This window comes from Chelonoidis abingdonii, chromosome 2, assembly GCF_003597395.2.
Source record: "Chelonoidis abingdonii isolate Lonesome George chromosome 2, CheloAbing_2.0, whole genome shotgun sequence".
Lineage (NCBI taxonomy): Eukaryota > Metazoa > Chordata > Testudines > Testudinidae > Chelonoidis > Chelonoidis abingdonii.
The window spans coordinates 257,804,321-257,821,420 of NC_133770.1; positions in this window are offsets into that span (position 1 = coordinate 257,804,321).

Here is a 17,100-nt window from a genome sequence, read left to right on the forward strand (position 1 = left end):
TGAATCTGATCTCTGTATGGGGAGATGAATCTGTTCTATCAGAACTCCTTCCAATATGACGAATGCCCAAAACATTTGAAAAATATCTCCAAGGCCGATGATGGACAGATGGCCCACAACGGGGACTCAACACAGTGCTGCCATGAAACTTAACGGAGTGGACGACTGGAGTGCGTACACGGAAAGCCAAAGGAACAAATGATGCCCATGAAGGGAGGGTGACTGACGACTTGTACCTAGTCCCACAGTTCCCACAGTTCCGAAAGTCCATTTTTGAATTCTATGGCGAGCTCCTCTCAAAGCCTCGCCAAGGACGTCAAGAAAATTGTCAGGTGGTTCAGAGTAATTGTCTGTCGCCCACCCCCCCCCCATCTCCGTTGAAAGCTTAAGGGAAAAAAAATCATTTCATCGACTTTTCGTCACTGTCACCGTATGTACTGTGCTATGGCAGACCGATCCTGGGTGCTGCAAGTGCTATCACAACAGACATCTCCCCTGTCCTTCTCGCTCCTTCCTTGGTGGAGGCAGCCAGTACATAGGACTGATAGCGTCATCATCGTCCCTGTGCGTGCTCCTGGCTGGCCTCGGTTGAGGTCGGCTGGGGGCACCTGGGCAAAAATGGGAATGACTCCCAGGTCATTCTCTTCTTTAAGCTTTGTCTAATGGAGATTTCTCTTCTTGCTGGAATCATCTAGCAGGTGGGGCTGTCGTCCCGCCCCCTTTTGATCTCTACTGCAGAGGCAATAAAAGTCAGTGTGTTTCTTATCATGCATTCTTTAACTTCATCACACCAATGGGGGGATAACTGCCACGTAGCCCAGGGGGTGTGGGAAGAGGGAAGCAACGGCTGGGGTTGTTGGAGGGCCACCTCATTTAGAAGTTGGCATGCAGCGTCATCATATTCTGGCAGGACTGTCTGGGGGCTGTGACCCAGAGCGGCCTTTGTCTTCGGATTTTTAGTATGCGCGTTGCCTGATATTCTAGCAGGATCTGACTCTTCCAATCAGACAAAACTTAAGAGAGGAATGACCTGGGAATCATTGCCAATTTTTTTCAATGTGCCCCAGCCGACCTCACGAGGCCGCCCAGGAGCATCCATGACACAGAGATGGTACAGTGTGACTGGAACCGATCATTTGTCAACTTGCAACGGAGCAGACGGGTACAGTAGGACTGGTAACCATCTCTGCTAACTTGCAAAGGCAAGGGGATGCTGCTGTGTAGCACTGCAGTACCGCGTCTGTTAGCAACATCCAGTAGACATATGGTGACAGTGAAAAAAGGCTGAATGGGCTCCATGGTTGCCATGCTATGGCATCTGCCTGGACAATCCAGGGAAAAGGGTGAGAAATGATTGTCTGCCTTTGCTTTCACGGAGGGAGGATTGACTGACGACATTTACCCACAACCACCAGTGACAAATTTTTGGCCCCATCAGGCATTGGGATCTCAACCCAGAATTCCAATGGGAGGGGGAGACTGCGGGAACTATGGGATAGCTACCCACAGTGCAATGCTCCGGAAGTCGACACTAGCCTTGGTACATGGACTCACACTGCCGAATTAATGTGCTAGTGTGGCCACGTGCACTCAACTTTATACAATCTGTTTCCAAATATCGGTTTCTGTAAAATCAGAATAATTCCCTAGTGTAGACATACCCTTACATAGGTCCTATGTATCTGCTTTGCACAGGGAGTCAGGATTTGGCCCTGGATGAGCAAGGCTTTCTGATCCAAGCATCACTTACAGCTCGCTACACTAACTCCAAAAAGACAATGGGCTCCAAATAAAAAGTTAATGAGAAGAAACACAGTTCTAGTTATTCAAGGGATTCATTTACTTTCATTTAAATCCACAAGAAAAATGAATGGCAAGAAACCCCTTTTTATTTGAAAGTGTGTAATGTGTTCTGATAGCTTTGAGAACTGTCTGGTTTCACTGATCACTGCTATCGTTTCACATCATATCACACCTGTTTTCATATCACTATAGTACAACACACTTCTGCATTTACTGCGCCTCAGTATATGTGCAAGTTAAAGCTTCAAGGAGCATGGATTATTATAATTGCATCCTTTGCGTATGTTTGTCCTTCCCTGAAATGACTATAGTGAGCCTGATGTCCTCAGCGATCTAGAAAATGCAAGCTTGTAGCTGGCATACAGCATTAGATACACAGCTGTGTTGTAAGCGTGCCAGGACTGATCTATCCGCAGTACATGGTGTGTTCCAGTTGCTTGACATCTAGTAACGTGAGAGGGAAACTGTTGTACTGGAGTATGAGGTATTGGTATGAGGTATGTTATGCTGGAGTATGAGGTATTGGTATGAGGTATGCTGTACTGGAGTATGGAGTATTTCTCTTTACTGCTTTCTTTTCTTTAAGCTTCTGTATCTTAAGAATAACTACATTGCCACTGCAGGCAGACTGTTTTAGTTAATAATATGTTTAAGTACTACTCTGCATATGTATCCCATGTATTACCATTTGGATTCTATGTAAGGTGTCTCTATCATTTTGATATGTAACATACATGCAATCACATATCGTAAATCTGTGAATGTATTTAATTACAGTGGAAAGGAAAGGAAAATCATTGGGTTTGTTTTATATAAATTCTCAATGGATTTGATGAAATTATTTTTATTCATATTCCCAGATGCAAGCACCCTTGTTATCTTATTTATGCTAAGGGCAGATGCAATCATATGAAGATTACTAACATTTTGCTACATGAAACTGGAGATAAAGATTACCAGCAAAGTGGCAGATGTTGAATTTTGCAAACCAAATTATTTCCAGATAGTTCAATATTGGTCTAAATATATTCACCATAGAAGATGAGGAAAAGTTCATTTAGCACCTCCAAGTTCATCCATTTTCATATTTCTCCTTTGAATTATGTTAATATTATTGGGTCAGACTCATTGTGGGAGCTCTGGTGAGATATTGACGGATGGATGTGGCCCTCTGTTGTTGGTTTAATGGAACACAGTGCTTAGGACAGGTTTTTTGATAAACTGTAGATTAAGAAATTAATCTAGCATTTGCCTTTGAAAAATAAAAAGGAAAAACAAAGGTTCAAGTAAATATCAAAGATGAATGATTATTTAAAATGTGGCTATGATGGTGGTGCTTATTAATATATTTGGTATTTTAAAGTACCATTAATGTTATATCCATGTAAATATACATAAGAGAAATAGGAATACTTACTGCTGTATGTTAGTGCAGTTTGTTAACAAACTGTACTGACAAAGCCTGATTAGCCTGTGATAGTCAAAGCTGAAATTTAAACCATAAAACGCCCCCTCGAGCTTCTATCTATATTATACTGGCTGGCACCCAGCATATGTCAGTTTTTAAATAACTCATTCCCATGACCTTTGCAGCTCACCAACTTCTACAACAGTGCAAAAAAGAGCCTCACATAAGTGCTAAAGGCTGCCAAAATTTAAGAAATGAAAACACCTCAAAACGATCAAAAGCAAAAGGAAAATAAAACACTGATTATATAACATACAGTCAATTCAAAAAGAGCTTGACAATGGTCCAAAAGCATGTGTCAGAGATGAATCTGTAGTCTGAATAATTCCATCGCACAACAAGGACAGTCAGCCAGACAAGTAAGCAGAAGTTAGGGGCAAGGGGCACAACAATCAAGTTTCCTTTGATTTTTTTTAAATATTCATATAAACTAAATAGACAAAGTCTAAAGCACAGAGTAAATATTTATGTGAAAGGGGTTTACATAAGATAATAGCTGTACTTATTAACCAAGAAGGAAAACATTATAGCTAACTCATCAAGCCCTTAATATCAAAGAAGTTTCTAAAAAAAGAAAAGGGTGGGGGCGAAGGGCTGTTGTGTGCAGGTTTTAAATTGGGAACCCCTATAAAAATCCTTTTAGCTTTTGTCTAATGTTATTTCCAAAGCAGTCAGAAATCTTGAGTCTACAACTATCTGTCTACTTCCACTGAAATAAATAGGAGTGGGTGACAGACCACTTTTGTCTGGTAAATATTCTAATCCCCATTGTTATAAGTGCAGATGGAACCTTAACTAAAACCTCAGCTCCTAAGAATTTTGAATTCTGAGGTAGTGGTTCAGAATCCAAGCCTGGCTCCAAATCTGAATTTCTGGGCTATCCTCTTCGCCATAAGCATCTTTAACTCAGACCTCCATGCTAAGAAAAAAGCACTGGACATACTTAGCTGAGAAGTGGTACCAATTGCTTCCCCAGTACTGGTGGCCTATCGTCTCTGCTGCTTGGTTCCAACTGCACTGGCTGAAGGCTGGCTAAATATTGTGTATTCCAGCCCACCTACTCCCACCCTCAAGCTTCCTCCACAAATACATAATGCACAGCATACTTAACTATTCCTCATATGTCAACCCTGGGTATTTGATAGTGTTGTTAAGTTTTTAATTAAGATTTTGCATTATACTGTGAAAGAAATTAATGTAGCTCTTTCTAGATCAGCTGAAGACAGAAAGTTCTGTGTGACAGTGTGGAGTCTGTTACTGTAAGTAGAAGCAGACTGTTTGGCAGTAGGGTGTAATTAAGAGGTGCCCCATAACTTATTTACTTGCTTTGTAGAGTTTTCAATGGTGGGATGTCACATTTAACCTTAATCCCTTTTAAAACAAAGTTTTTGTTCATGCTAATGTCAGCAAGTTAGAGTGCTAGCCGAACACATTTCTATCATCACTCTGATGGGATTCAAAATTATCAACTATATACCATCTTAAATGTACCAAATGAATAATAAAGTCCTTAGCTCTAACAGCTAATAGACTAAAGGCATGAGCAGGTATAATGCAGTACAATACAATAGAAAACAGAGAGGGTGTCTGACCATGCTGCTTCACTGAACATATAGCTTTTTTGAATTGTTTTGAAGCAGGAAAAAGAATGGGGTTGGGCTGCATAAATCAAGAAGCTAGTCAAAGTGAACTGGAAGGCTTTGCCAAGTGAAACTGTATTAGTAATTTCAGTAAGAACTGCAAAACCATACTATGATGAAGTTGGGGGGGGGTTTCTTGGTTTTTCTGTGTTTTCCAGTGGGTTGCATGCAGAGGGGGTGGGACTCAGTGTCCCCGGGTGTTACTGGTCTAACGAGGTGAGGGGAGAGGGAGTTTGTTGTTACAGAGGACCAGAGAGGGAACTTGGGACCCCAGCTGATGGCCTGGAGGATGGAGACCCCAGCAACTGGTGACGTGGTGACCCGGAGACCCAGGTCAGGAGTCACAGGTGGTTCTGGCCAGTGGGAGGACAATGGGCTGCGAAGAGAGGACCCCGGTGACCTGACCAGCCGGTTCCAGCCAGAGGGGGCCAGAGAAGGGCTGAAAGGAGAGGAAACCCAAGTCATCCTGTTTATGACCCTGTTTCCCTGGAGAGAAGATGTGGACAGAGGCAGGGCTTGGGGCTGGGGATATTGGAGGCCCAGCTGGGAAGCAGGGGGGCTCTGGGCTGGAGAGGGGAAGCAGGCATAGCCCACCTGGCTGCAGGGGGACTGGGATATGCTGTGCTGAGAGAGGCCAGGTCTGAGGCCCTGAGAGTTTCCTGTGCTGTGTTCAACTCTCAATAAACCCTCCTGTTTTATGCTAACTGAGAGTCACTCCGGTCTAGAGAGCAGGGTTGCATCAACCCCTTCGGGGGTGAGGAGGGCCGGGGGAGGGGTCCAGAGCATGTGGACTCCCTGAGGGGGCCCACGGCAAGAAACAGGTGTGCTAAGGCTCAGAGAGGTGTGGCTCCAGGAGGTGGAGGGGCCTGACCCCGGGAGAGAGTAGACACCCGAGAAGGGCTGTCTCACTGAAAGGGGCACCCCCCATGGACCGCATGGGGCCACGAGTGAGCACGATCTGTGAGTCCGTGACACATACTATTAGAAAAGGCTCAGATAGCATTCTACTGGTGAGTCCCGGAGTTCTAGTCCCACAAGGTGCTGAATGCCCTCACCTAACATTCAACTCAATGGATGTTGAAAGTGCTCAGCCCCTGAATGCTGAAATCCTTTGTTTATTTATAGAACAAATAGAAGTGCAGCAATAATGTGAGCTTCCTCGTACTGCCCACCAATGTGCCTCTAGCCTGACTGGGAGCACCAGGTCTAGCGGAGAGGATATTTCAGTCTCCATGCTCATTTAGGCCTTAGTTGTCCCATTTAGAAAGAACTCTGGATTGCAGCCACACACATTTTGTGGGAGAAAAATTCTTTCTTGAACTCCCCAGTCCATGGGGGCAAGAGGACATCCACTGCTATCCCTTTTCATTAAGTACAGGGTATTCTACTGAGCTGCACTGATCCTGCTCTCTGGGTCAATGCAAGGATGAGGGGTCATGGCCACCTCTTCCTTTCCCACTTTGAAGTAGCTTCTTCATCTCTTCCCCTTGTGGACTGATATAAGAGCCAGACATGTTCTGGCTCTCATTCCTTAGATTCCCCTTGTGGCAAGTCCATAGTGGTACCGTTTATGTGGGTGGTGTCTGTAATAGGTATACTTGTCCACAGGGAACTAAACTAATACCAACAAACCATTACACACAGGCCACCAAACAGCCTTCCAGATGGTAACAACTCTTGATTACAATGATCTGGAGTAGAAAAAGACGGTTACTCACCTTTGTAACTGTTGTTTTTCGAGATGTGTTGCTCATATCCATTCCAGTTAGGTGTGCGCGTGCGCCGCGTGCACGTTCGTCGGAAGATTTTTACCCTACCAACCCTCGGTGGGTCGGCTGGGCGCCCCCTGGAGTGGCGCCGCTATGGCGCCGGATATATACCCCTGCCGACCCAGCCGCCCTTCAGTTCCTTCTTGCCGGAAGTTGCAGACTCGGATGATCGGTGCCATTGCTGAAACCGTGGCTGTGTAAGGAGGTCCGGCTAGCTCGGAGTCCAGATAGCCCTAGTCTAACCTCTGCGTGGGAACCAAGTGGTGTTTCCATAGTGATCATCAGGCTAGACATGTGAATAGGTCCCTGACGATACCACACACGCTGAGTGGACTTGTCTTGTATCTCCACAGATAAGCCAATCATCCAGATGTGGAAAACGCATATCCGACTGGCGGAGTGGGCGGAATTACGGCACACACTTGGTTAATGCTGTCATAAATAGATAGCTAAGGGTTAATGTTCTTTTACCTGTAAAGGGTTAACAAGGAACCACAACCTGACAGAGGACAATCAGAAAACCGGATTTTTCAAAGTCAGGGAGGATTTTTGGGGTCTGAGTCTTTTGCCTGTCTCTCGCTATGAGAGGTTCTTTTCTATCTTCAAGCTTCTATCTCAGTTTCAAGTTGTAGTAGAAAGTAGCAAAACAATGGCTTTTATATTTGTTTTGTATTACATGTGTGCAGTTTGCTGGAATGTTAAATTGTATTCTTTTTGAATGTCTGTTTATTCATATTTTCTTTTAAGTATAGCCCTGGTATTGTCAACTTAATGAGAGTCATATGTATGTGTTTCTTTCTTTTTTATAAAACTTTCTTTTAAGACTTGTTTGAGTTTTCTCTCTGGGTAGGCTAAGGAACGAAGGGAAGGGGAATTCTCTTTGTGTTAGATCCTACGGAGGGTAAGCTCTGCAGCACCAGGAATTTGTGGGAGGGGAAGAGAGTAGAATCATTTCTGTTTCCTTGTATTTGGGTTTGTCTCTTGTGGAATAGAGAGAGAGCTGCTTCTTGGTATTGTGATAAGAGATTGCATCAGTAACTCTCAGGTTACCCAGAGAGAAGTCTGGGTGGGAGAGAGAGGGGAAGGGGTGGTTATTCCCTTTTGGTAAGACTCAGGCTTCTGAGTCTGGGTTCCCCGGAAGGTTGGGGAGACAGAGGGAGCCAAAACCTGAATTTTTGGATGGTGGCGCGAGATCAAATCTGAGTGGTAATTAAGCTTAGAGGAGTCAATAAGCAGGCCACCAGATCTGGTGGCCTGCTTATTGACTCCTCTAAGCTTTAATTACCACTCAGATATTGATCTCGGCACCATCCAAAAATTCCCGGTTTTGGCTCCACGTCTGTTCTCCCCAAACCCTTCCCGGGGAACCAAGACCAGAGCCTGAGTCTTACCACAAAGGGAATAACCACTTCCCTTCCCCTCTCTCTTCCCACCCAGACTTCTCTTGGGCTAACCTGAGAGTTACTTGATGCAATCTCTTATACACAATACCAGAGCAGTCTCTCTCATCTATTCCACAAAGAGACAAACCCAAATACAAGGAAACAGAAATGATTCTAGCTCTCTTCCCCTCCCACAAATCCTGGTGCTGCAGAGCTACCCTCCGTAGAGATCTAACCAAAGAGAATTCCCCTTCCCTTCGTTCCTTAGCCTACCAGAGAGAAAACTAAACAAGTCTTAAAAGAAAGTTTCTATAAAAAAGAAAGAAACACATACATATGATCTCATTAAGTTGACAATACCAGGCTATCTTAAAAGAAAATATGAATAAACAGACATTCAAAAAGAGATACAATTAACATTCCAGCAAACTGCACACATTAATACAAACAAATATATAAAGCCATTGTTTGCTACCTTTCTACTAACGTTGAAACTGAGATAGAAGCTTAGATAGAAAAGAACCTTCATAGCGAGCGACAGGCAAAAGACTCAGACCCCAAAAATCCTCCCTGACTTTGAAAAAATCCGCGTTTTCTGATTGTCTCTGTTCAGGTTGTGGTTCCTTTGTTAACCCTTTACAGGTAAAAGAACATTAACCCTTACTATCTATTTATGACAGCATTAACCAAGTGTGTGCGTAATTCCCCACTCCGCCGTGGATATGCTTTTCCACATCTGGATGATTGGTATCTGTGGAGATACAAGACAAGTCCATCAGCGTGTGTGGTATCGTCAGGGACCTATTCACTGTCTAGCCTGATGATCACTATGAAACACCATCTGGTTCCCACGCAGAGGTTAGATCTAGGGCTATCGGACTCCGAGCTAGCCGGACCTCCTTACACAGCCACGGTTTCAGGCAATGGCACCGATCATCCGAGTCTGCAACTTCCTTGCGCTGAAACCGTGCTGTGTAAGGAGGATCCGGCTGCTCGGAGATCCAGGATAGCCCCTAGGGTCTAACCTCTGACGTGGAACCAGACCAGTGGTGTGTTCCATAGTGATCATCAGGCTAGACATGTGATAGGTCCCTGACGATACCCCACACGCTGAGTGACTGTGTCTTAGGTATCTCACAGATAAGCCATCATCAGATGTGGAAAAGCATATCGACGTCGGCGGAGTGTGGGCGGCATTATCGGCACACACTTGGTTAATGCTGTCATAAATAGAGTAGCTAAGGGTTAATGTTTCTTTTACCTGTAAAGGGTTAACAAGGAAACCACAACCTGACAGAGGACAATCAGAAAAACCGGATTTTTCAAAGTCAGGGAGGAATTTTTGGGTCTGAGTCTTTTTGCCTGTCTCTGGGCTAATGAGAGTTTCTTTTCTATCTTCAAGCTTCTATCTCAGTTTCAAGTGTAAGGTAGAAAGTAGCAAAACAATAGGCCTTTATATTTTTGTTTTGTATTACATTGTGTGCAGTTTGCTGGAATGTTAAATTGTATCTCTTTTTGAATGTCTGTTTATTCATATTTTTCTTTTAGTATAGCCCTGGTATTGTCAACTTAATGCAGAGATCATATGTTTATGTGTTTTTTTCTTTCTTTTTATATAAAGCTTTTTTTAAGACTTGTTTGAGTTTTTCTCTGGGTAGGCTAAGGAACGAAGGGAAGGGGATCTCTTGTGTTAGATCTACGGAGGTAGCTCTCAGCACAGGAATTTGTAGGGAGGGGAAGAGAGCTAGAATCATTTCTGTTTCCTTGTATTTGGTTTGTCTCTTTTGGAAAGAGAGACAGCTCTGGTATTGTGATGTAAAGAGATTGCAGATCAGTAAACTCTCAGGTGTACCCATAGAGAAGTCTGCGGTGGAGAGAGAGGGGACGGGAAGGTGGGGTTATTCCCCTTTTGGTAAGACTCAGGCTTCTGAGTCTTGGTTCCCAGGGAAGGTTGGGGAGACCAGTAGTGGAGCCAAAACCCGGGAAATTTTTGGATTGTGCCCGAGATCAAATCTAGCTGGTAATTAAGCTTAGAGGAGTTCATGCAGGCACCCAGATTTCTGGACGCTAAGGTCCAGATTTGGGAAGGCTTATGATAAATGCCTGTGGGGCTGTAGAAAGGCCAAACAGCAGGACCATAAACTGGAAGTACCGACGGTTGGCTAGAAAACAGAAGTATCTCCTGTGCGGAGGGAAGATGGCAATGTGAAAGTACGCGTCCTTCATATCGAGGGCGGCATATCAGTCTCCAGGATCCAAGGACAGGATAATGTTCCCAGGGATACCATGCGGAACTTCAACCTTATTATAAACTGGTTGAATCCTCGTAGGTCTAGGACAGGTCCGAGACCTCCATACGAGTTGGGGACTAGGGAATAAAGGGAGTAAACCCTTTGCCCCCTTCGTCCATCAGCGTCTGCACCTCTTGGAAGAGGAATTGCGCCAGAAAGGAGTCCCTGAAGAGGGACAGGGTGGAACAGATTGGAGGTGGTACCCATACTCCGTCATGTGTAGGAGACAGCAAACTGAAGTTAACTGGGACCAAGAGGAAGTAGGAGTGGGATCCCGCCTATAACCGGTATGCCACCCTCGGGTGCACCTTCGAAAGATTGTCTTTGGTCCCGGTGGTGATTGCGAGGGACCTCGATCTTGGCCCTCTAGGGGTCCTGACAGTCGTCTGCGACCACCTCAGCCACGCCGTCTGCCAAAGTCCTATCTGTGGCTAGGCACAGAGTGTGGTGGTGCGGCTGGGAACAGAAAGGCCTGCAGTAGGTCGTCGGCGTATGTATGCCGAGAGAGAGCGTATTAGGACTCTGTTGTCCTTCAGGCCTTGCAGCCTGGGGTTGATTTCACCGCAAACAGGCCTTTACCAACAAATGGTAAGTCGTGAAAGGCCAGGGGTTTGAAACCTGAAGCCATGAGATGCTCCTCATGGTAACGAAGCCTGGAGGGAAGCTCTGGCCGCCTTTTTCCTTTCCTCCAAGAGGGCAGTGAACTCTTGGCGTGAGTCTTGATGGAGAAGCTCCATAAATTTATCCACCGCCATCCAGGTGTTATGATTATAGGGGGTAAGCAGGGCTTATTAATTTGCCACGCAGGGCGATAAGGCCCTTGCAGAGTACGCCTTGCGGCTGAGTAGGGTCATTCGCCTAGCCCCCTTCGATTTCGGGGCTGGTGCCTGCGGGCCATACTGTTCCCTTTTCTTAACCAAATGAATGACTAGTGAGCAGGCAGGAGGACGGACAGACAAGTAGTCGTACCCTCCATAGAGTATCGGCATTCGCCTGGATGGTCCGAATAAACGGGTAGGGCCCCTCTAGCGGGGCAACCGCCGATAGAATGTCCACTACCGGGTCCCTTACCTCCAGGACCTCCTGCACCTGGAGGTCCGCACTGAGTGCTACCCTCCGTAGGAGGTCCTGACGGGCCCTCAGGTTGTTGGTGGGCACACCAGAATCGCAGTCCTGAGCATAAGAGCTGTCGTGTGGGAAGACACTGATGCATGTCCGGATGGCCATGGAGGTGCTGAAAAATCATGGGCAGAGTCTCTGACTCTACCAGACCTTGCCCAACTCGGCACCTGGGACCGGTACCGGAAGGCGCACCGGTATCTGGAACGAGATCCGGACCTGTGACCAGAGCGGTGCCGGGAAGTCGACCGAGATCTCGAGGTCGGGAGCGGCTATGGGAGTCACAGTGCCTGTAGCAGTGTTGGGAGCCGGAACAGTGCCAAGATTATCGGGTCGGTGAATGGGACACTGCCCAGTGCGGCAACTGCGACCAGTGTCAAGGAGAACAGCATCGGGACTGCAAGTGTCGTCGGGAGCGGGAGCGCCGACGGGACCTGGAGCATCTGCGGGACCGTGATCATGAACGGTGCCGCTCTGCTGCACTGATAAAGGATGGTTGTATCAAGGAGGCTTGCCAAGAGACTGTATTACCCGCACCGGCGGTGCCGGGGGTTCAGGCAGCCTCTACTCTGTCATGGCAATGAGATCCCTCGCCGTTAGGAATGTCTCCGGCATGGAGGGAACAGTAAGCTCGACCACAGTGCGTACCAGGGAGCTGTCAGGCACCAGATTTGATGGCCCTCGTGGGACCGGGATCGATGGTGCCGATGTCGCCAGTGCCTCGGCAGGTGTTGATGCCGGGCGATGTGGCTGAGACAGGCTCTCTATCTGTGGTGCACTTTGCCTGGAGCAGTAGGAGCAGGGAGCTCGACCACAGCATGCGCTGGGGAGCAGTCAGGCACTGGATTCGACGGCCCTTGTGGGACAGGAATCAACGGTGCCGACATTGTCGGTGCCTCGGCAGGTGTTGGTGCCAGGTGATCCGACTTAGATGAGCTCTCTGGCTGCAGTGCCGTTGGCACGGAAGCAGCAGGAGCAGGAAGCTCAACCACGGCGCGTGCCGGGGAGCAATCAGGCACTGGATTCGACGGCCCTTGTGGGACTGGATCGAAGGTGCCGACGTTGTCGGTGCCGTGGCAGGAATCGGTGCCGGGTGATCCGGCTTAGACGAGCTCTCTGGCTGCGGTGCAGTTGGCACGGAAGCAGCAGGAGCAGGAAGCTCAACCACGGCACATGCCGGGGAGCAGGCAGGCACTGGATTCGACGGCCCTTGTGGGACTGGGATCGAAGGTGCCGACGTTGTCGGTGCCGCGGCAGGAATCGGTGCCAGGTGATCCGGCTTAGACGAGCTCTCTGGCTGCGGTGCAGTTGGCACGGAAGCAGCAGGAGCAGGAAGCTCAACCACGGCGCATGCCGGGGAGCAGGCAGGCACTGGATTCGACGGCCCTGCGGGACCGGAATCAACGGTGCCGACATCATCAGTGCCTCTGCAGGTGTCGGTGCCGGGCAATCCGACTTAAACGAGCTCTCTGGCTGCGGTGCAGTTGGCACAGAAGCAGCAGGAGCAGGGAGCTCAACCATGGCGTGCGCCGGGGAGCTGTCGGGCACTGGCAGGAGGAGTCGTGGGCTTCCTCGACCTGAGAGAGAGGGAGCGGTGCCGAGTCAACTTCGGTGCCAGCAACAGCTGGTGCCAGCGGGGTCCGGTGCCGAGGAGGCGCTTCTGTCCGCTGAGTGGCCAGTGCTCGGTGCAGAAGGTGGAGGATAAATGAAAGTGCCGCTCCATGTTGTTCTCGGCTTAAAAGCCTTGCAAATGGGGCACTTAGCTGTGAAATGCGATTCCCCGAAGCACCGCAAACAGGATCGTGTGATTCCTGTCAGCAATGGCCTGTGGCAGGCAGCACGGTTTAAACCGGTGAGCCGGCATGGGCCCGGGCACCGGTTGCGAGGGAAGGGCTACTCCCTGAACCGCTAACTATTAAACTAACTATGCTAGTAAAGAAAAAACGCATAAATATATATATAAAAGGATTATAACTATATAACTATATACACGAAAACTACGAGTAGCTAGGGATGTGGAGGTCAGCTAAGCTGCGCTCCACTGTTCCAACGACCAACACGGGTGGTAAGAAGGAACTGAAGGGCGGCTGGGTCGGCAGGGGTATATATCCGGCGCCATAGCGGCGCCACTCCAGGGGGCGCCCAGCTGACCCACCGAGGGTTGGTAGGGTAAAAATCTTCCGACGAACGTGCACACGGCGCGCACACACACCTAACTGGAATGGATATGAGCAAGCACTCGAAGAAGAATGAAAGATTATGTCCAATTGAGCCATCCAATTTTTAAAATAACAAGATAATGATAGTGATGTTTTGGGGTTCTGCTGGGTTGTGTTACCACCTGCCCTGAAAGCCTCCTTTACTGGGCCTGTGGGGCCTTGTGTTGAATGCAATCCTGTTTTACCACTCTCCCTATCTTTCCTCCATAAATAAATATTTCCCTTTCCTATATTCATTGTATTCTTCCAGTGTGTGTGCATGTATGTTCACTCTGGGGAATTTGGAACAGGTGCTCCTGGGGTGAAAGGGACTTTCACTGCTGCCAGGGCTGGTTCTAGGTTTTTTGCCGCCCCAAGCAAAAAAAATTGCCATCCCAAGCTCCAAAAGCGCAACTGCTCAAGCAAAAAAAAATTTTTTTTTTAAATGGGTGGCCAGAATGCTGTCCAAAAAAAAAAAAAAAAAAAAAAAAGAATGGCCAGAATGCTGCCCCTGGAATTGTGCTTGCTTTGCTGGCGTCTAGAGCCAGTCCTGACTGCTGCATTCCTATGTTCGCCTTTAAGGCCACCAGGGCATTAAAGTTACAGGAGAGCAACGCACAGCTTATTACTTCTACTGGAATTAACAATTGCTTAAATTCAAATACAGCACTGGGTTGGGTTTAGATGAAAAGTAAAACAAGTCTATTTAATCAAAAAGAGGGGGGCTTTAAGGGAGTTTAAGTACAAGGGATAAAGACAGAAATGCAAATAAAAGTAAAAATACAAGCAAATAAAAATAAAATATGCTTTCTAATATCTAAGAACTAACTTAACAAGTTACAGTCTTTGTTCAAGGTTGATTTCTTATGAATCTTTCTTCTTTCCAGCCAGGGCTGACTTTGTCAAAGTCAGGACCTTCCACAACAGTACACGGTGCTGGTTTCCATCATCTTACTAGGTGAAAAATAACCAAAATCTTTGGGTCCCCTCATATTGCCAAGTTCATTGACTCAGTTTTAAGAGGCAGAGTGACCTCATGCTGTTCTTCCCTTCCTGTGGATCCCATCTCAATGCTGATTCATATGTGAATAGAGCTTCCATTGATTCCATAGTACTTAATTTATATTGTCTGGGCAAGAACCTGTTTCTCTGTTTGGTCACAGACTTTGAAATATAATTTCAGCAAGTATCCATAATTCCTCATATAGTGTTAATACATATATTTTATAATGCTATTAATCACCATTTGTGTCATTAGCTTTCATAAAAGACTGCATGATACACTGTTATAATACAGTAATATTGTATACAATCAATTCAATTATTTATCATTTGAGGTTCAGACCCCATCTTTAGAGTTGAGGTTCTCTTTCCTACTCACATGGTTGATGGCTTTGTTTACATTTTATGTAAATATGCCTTCGTTGTCTGTGCCTGACAACCGAGCTAGTCAGATAAGCAAATACATTCCATTGTCTAGGGCAGAGTGGGTTTATGAACTGTTTGCCAAACACATTCTAAACTGTAAGTCTAGCACCTATCCATAACTCTTTGTACATACCCCATACATACATCACTCAAGAATACTAATGATCGATGAATTATTAATTTTCCAGTTATCTCTTACATGATACCTTTTAGATATGGATTATAGCAAGAGTGTTAGGTGCAGTCAGTATGTGAGGCCAGAGGAGCTGCTGACAAAGTAGAGAGCCATTAAGGGGTCTCTGTCACAATGATTATATATTGGATGTTTTTCAGAGTCTTAGGAGGATTAGATAAACGCAACATATTTTGTCTATTACTAAGCATAATATTAACCTTCCTTAGGAAAAATGCAAACAAATCCCTCCCTTGGATAGTAGCTAGTAGTTGATACAAATTTAGATAACTTTTTTTGAAAGATTATATCATATAAAAGGCAACAGGACAAACTACAGATACGATATATCTGTCAACTTTTTTAAAAAAAATGCAGCAGCTAAAGAACCCTCCTTCCCATCCAAAACCAGGAATATTATCTGGGCAAGACTCTCAGCCCTAGTTGCACGGTTGCATATATTAATTAATATGCTATATGGAGGTGCTACTGCATCTTTATGCATTGTTTTTTCCAGGATAGTAGCCAAGGTATTTGGCTTTGCCCTGTTCTCCCATATTTCCTCAGGCCACACACAGACATCCACTCCCATTCCCCACAAAATATTTTATGGATCCTCTGCGTAAGACCATTTTGGGGTTGTCAGTTGGTATGACAGCCTGCTAAGCAGAAAAGTTTGGTTTGTGCACAGAACTTTGAGATAGATTTTATAGTAGATTGTTCTGCTTTTTGGCATGAAAGCCATAGGAGCAAGTTGGCATATTTTTAAGCATTGTGTCTCTTATACTATGCAAAGATGGATATTGCAACAATATTAAGTAGGCAGGGGATGCAAAATCAGTTGAAGTATCAGCCAGTGTTCCTGAACGTACTTTCAGCAAAATTATGTGAATATTTAAACCAGAAGTTTATTACAAACCCCTGACTGAAAATGTGTGTTGATGAGCTACACTAAAGTTCTTCTGGAAATCTGTGTCAGAGGCTTCAGGGTTGAATACTGAAACACTCTGACTGCTGTAATAATGCATCACTGCCTACAATTCTGCATTGCAGAATCAATCCACTGTTGGCTGCAGACACAATAGAAAGGAACTGATGTATTTCAGTATACTTGGATGATAAATCATTTATCCAGAGAAACAATTAGATGCTCCATGTCTTAAGTAATAAGAAGTGTTGGGAACTTGAATCCCCAGCAGCAAGTGACATCAAATGCTAACCAATCATAGAACAACATATTTTTATTCTTTGGCACATTTCCTACAAAAATGAGCATTGCTCAAAGAGATCAAAATGTTTTGGTCAGCCAGAATACAAAAGAGGGGAAAATCTAACATTCCATTCAGATAGAGAAACTCAATTCTTGGCAAACCAATAAACTAGCATGAATTTGAAGGCCACAGATTATCTGTTGTTTGTAGAATTTATATTAGACTTATGGTCAAATCCTTTTCTATCTCTTGCTAGCTTAACTATCAAACTTTTACAGTCTACATCACACTTTACCTGCACTGCTATCTGGACACTTACTATCTTGCTCTCAGCGAGATATGTAGTTTGAGCACAACAGCGGGAGCCAGAGACTCATCACTTCTCTGACAGCTCATGCTAGTATCCACCTTGGCCTTGAATTGAGAGAGAGAGATGGAGTGACTTAATTTCCCCACCCATTTCTGGCTGGCCAGAAAATATGAATTCTGTTTTATCACAAAAAAGCTGAGGTTTAAACGTTTGTGTACTCTGATGCAGAGTGAAAATGAGACTTTGAAACTTTTCAAGAAAAAGTTTGCTTGAGTAAGCAAGCTCCTGTACCAGCACAGCCAATAGTGC